The following is a 4,710-nucleotide window of genomic DNA, read 5'->3' as shown; positions in this document are numbered from 1 at the left end:
TAGGTTGTTTGAAGCCATAAATAGGTTTATCAAGGTGTTTATTATGTGTTTTAAATAAAAAAATAGGTTGAAAATCATTTTTTAAACAAAATAAATTAAAACTTTATTTTTTCAATGACCCTCTATCGCTGAATTTTGCAAATAAAAGACAACACATCTTTTACTTATTTTTGTTGGAAAAAAAGATGGATGGTACGTCATCCTCCCCTTTAAGAAATAAGAAGAATAGAAACAAGCCTAAGTGCATAGGCTAGGTTAGAAGGCCAACATGTCTTGGCTTTTTTTTTTTTAGAATGCCCATATGTTTGCGCTCATTTTTTCTTTTTATTTTGTTATTTTATATTTAGTTTGCAAATTGATTTAATAAAATTTTTTATTAAAGTCACTTGAGTTCTTAATTTAGATTACAAGTTTTACATGTTAGTTCACAACATCCAGGTCGATACAATATTTTATAATCTTGATATTATTTTTTTAAAAAAAATATATGTCTACTTGAATTGTTTTTTAAGAATTTGGTTTATTTGAATTTGTCTTCATGATGTATTTCTTTTTTACATATGAGATTGCTTTTTTCATATTTTATTTTTACATAATTGTTACAATGTAATCAAGTCATGAAATCCATGTTAATCAAATATGTTTTTTTTTTATTTTTTTTGAAAAAAAGACAACACTGAATTTTGTTTTCAGCATTTTGTTTAATTTGTTTCACTTTTCTATTATATATTTTGTTTTGTTTTTTTGTTGGATTAATTGCTTTCAATTTTTTTATATAGTTTTTTATCATCTTGGTTTTTTATAAATCCAAGCCACATTATTATCGATTGTCCATTTTGTCTGGTTATATTATCGGTCCCCCCACTTTTCTCTCCCCACTTGAAAATTATATTGACCATTCAAATTTTTAGAGTTGGCTTTTTAGTTATTGATGTTTCAACTTTGTTGCTTATTATTTTAATTTTTAATTTTTATTCTTGATCCATTTGTAGAATTTTTATTTGTTTTTAATTTTTTCCTTCAATCCCAATTTATTATGTATTATTTTTTCAGATATGGTCTTTATTCTTTTGATTTTCATTTTTTTCTTGTCTTTTTTATGAATTTTCTATTTGTCTTCAATTAAAATTTATGATATATTATTTTTTCAATTTATTTTTTTCTTGTCTTTTTTGTGAATTTTCTATTTGTCTTCAATTCAAATTTATGATATATTATTTTTTCAATTTAGTCCTTATTCTTTTAATTTTTTCCCATTAAAATTTTTATAAAAGGGCCAAGGAAAACAAATAACAGACAATTTTTTATTAGAGAGTTAAATTGAAAAGAAAAATAACTCCAACAAAAAAAAAAATTAAAAAAATGATGACCAAATTGAAAACAATAATACACTATAAACTTGGATTAAAGGGTGAAATTGAATGCTAATAAAACTTTTATAAAAGGGCTAATAAAGAAAATAAGAAGTGAAAAAAATAAGAAAAAAAAAACATATATAAATTAGAATTGAAAGGCTAAATTGAAGAGAGATCAAACTTTTACAAAAAGCTCAAGAACAAAAATTAAAAATTAAAAGAAAAATGATCAAAAGAGAAATGTCAAAAACCAAGAAGGCCGATATGTGCAATTTAGTGGGGGAGGGGGGGAAGAAAAAGACCATCAGTGGCAAACCACCAATTTGCCGTTGACACGTGTCAAATATGGTGGTGTTTACAATGACATAATAGAAGAGCAAGTTTCACCATAGAGAGGAAATGCATGTGTTAATCGAAGTGGATGAGTGCCAATTGAAGTGGGCTGACAACTTTCTCAAATTTAATATTAATTTATTTGTGTTAAAAGACCATAATATCCTTAACAAATCAATAAATAACAAAAAAACTAACTGGAAAAGGAAAAAATAACCCTTGATTAAAGGCTTTTTTTAAGAAAAAAATTAAAGGCATTTAAATAATTTAATTGTGCATCTAAAATTAAAATACTAATACTATCCCTAAATGCCAAACATATTTTGTTTATTTCTCTCTAAGAGAATTTTAAGTCTTTTACATCCATCAACCTAAACAAATATTATTCAATTTAAAGGTAAAATAGTCAATTTATTGTTATAATCTATCAAAATTATTCTTGTACTACAATGAAATACTATTTAAACTCTATCCTCTTATGGTTTATTACTAGCTATATGACCTGTGCTCCGCCATGGGTCAAATATTTTTATTTTTTTATAAAAAATATTTATGTAGATATTTTCAAGCATTTTGATAGTTCAAAAAATATAACAAATAAAAAATATATATTTTCATGATAACCATAGTTATCAAACCTGACTTGGGGGTTGACCTGACTAAGTGGTGAAGTCTTGAGTCACACGAGTTGACTTGGGTCAAACCGGAAAAATAAAAAAAATATTTAAGTTTTAATATTTGATATTAAAAAATTAAGAAATAATCCATGAGAAAATATGCTATACATTTTATAAACAATTAAGTTTAAAAGATTAGCCAAAAATTTTTTTATTCCACATTGAAAAGATACTATCTTATTATTTTAAGTTGAAGTATTTAAACAAAAGATGTTTTTTATCCCACATTGAAAAAATATAATTTTTTTCTTATGAACATAAAACATATATACTAAAGGGTTTTAAATCTTACATTGAAAAAAATAAAATATGATTTTAATATTTATATAGTGAACTTGAACTGAGTTAGGAATCAATTGAAAAATATAAAAAAAATAAAGGTCTTTAGGTAGGAGAACAAGAAAAGGATTGTACCATGTTTTTGCTAGGTCGCTTGAGTTTCGAGTTGACATGATGGGTTGAATGGTTTTCTTTTACCCAATTGCAAGTGTGAATTTTGAATGAAATAGATCCGTCCAATGCTACTAGGTCTTGGTGGTAGCAGGGTCCATTGCTTCTGGGTCATGGTGGCAATAGGGTCCACCACTGCTGGGTCTTGCTCGCAGCTCTAGGCCCATCGTTATTGGGTCCTGTTGACGGTAGGACCTAACCTTAATAGGTTCAGCAAAACCCAATAATGTTGGGTTTTGCCCATTGAGTATTAGTGACAATAAAACTCAAACTCAACATTATCGGATCCTGCTGCAAAAATTTAGCAACATTTTATAACTTACAAATAAAAAATAAAATGCTCTTTGTAGACGCTATAATATCATAGTATAATAAGCCTATATCTATTTATAATAAATATATAATGTTTTTTTTTTGTTTGAATATATATATATATATATATATATATATATATATATATAAAAGTAACTTCAAGGAAAAGTGAAAAGTGTAAAAATTCATAATTAATTATTTATTAATTCATAATTATAGTAGAAATCTCACACGTTTTAGTGTTTCTTTAATTTTATATATAAGCAGGCTTTTTCTGGACTAAAAAAGAAGAAGATATTTATCAGTTTATGAGAGGCTGCCGATTGTAGTGGGAAAAAAAAAAAAACCTTAAGCGCACTACTAAAATATGTCCAAGATATAAAGATCCAAAGCAATTTCCGGAAACATTAAAAAGGGAAAGCTCTGTCATCATTTGAGAGTATCTCCCAAAGTTTCCTTTGATTTTGCATCGCTACTCTTCAACCTATTTTGCCGACCTGCGCATTTAATTCTGCACTCATATGCACCATACGAAACATCCATCCTCTATTATTTAAATGGAGAAGGTTATACTTTTATAAATATAATTAATTAATTTGTTCTCGTGAATTATTGATAAACAGCATCTGGAACCCTCATGCAGCATTAAGATTTCAAAGGTCGAGCTTTAATGACCCTGATCAGGGCCTTTTCAATTTCATTTCTTTTTTAATAAATACGTCTCTGTTTATTTTATCTATAGGCCAACTGTCTAGATATCAATTTCCCAAGGATGATGACGACTTTACCGAGAAGTGAATTTTGTATTCAATAATGTAAAGAAATATGTGGCATAAAATATTGCAGCTCTATCAGTGCTAGCAGACTTGTTCCTCTGTCATTTAGCTAGAGCCTGAATTAAATAATAAACATTAATAACTTATTTATACAATCTACAACGTATATATATTTGAAGCCAAATAAGTGTAGTGGTTGCAGAAGAGTACATAATCTTTTTGAAGAAAACAAGAAGAGTATATATAAAAGGGGCAATTGGGAAGTAAAGAACAATATAATTAAGGGATCTGTTTAATTAAATCCACCAACAATATCCACAAAATTAAAATGACAATTAGGAATTGTTCAATTTGATGCTTTACTTTGGAGAACTACGTACTTACAGCTGATGCATGCTGGTGTTAGCCCTTACGTGCTTCTCACTACACCTTCCAAATAATTCCTGACGCTAAGAATCTCCCTCTTCACACCATAAAATACTCTTTAATTACAAAACACTCTACCTTGTAGGAAGTGGAGACCTTGTTATGTGGCCACGGACCAAAACTATGCCTAGCTAGCGCCATGTACAAAGAGCTAGTAGATGGTTAGGAATTATAAAGAAATGGTAGATAAAAAAGCTGGTGCTGTGTATTTGCATAGCTCTGAACATTTTTTTACATGTAAAACACCGAGAATCATGTTCTTCTTAGTGTTCACCAAAACTAAATACTACGTAGACACCCATTTATAATCATTGGCAAGCTTTCATTGAGCACTTTCAGAATTAACATGGATTTAATGGAGAAAGTACACGATATCTATTA

This window comes from Populus euphratica, unplaced genomic scaffold, assembly GCF_000495115.2.
Source record: "Populus euphratica unplaced genomic scaffold, PopEup_1.0 scaffold389.1, whole genome shotgun sequence".
NCBI classification, from domain to species: Eukaryota; Viridiplantae; Streptophyta; class Magnoliopsida; order Malpighiales; family Salicaceae; genus Populus; species Populus euphratica.
Note: the sequence above shows the minus strand (reverse complement) of the source record.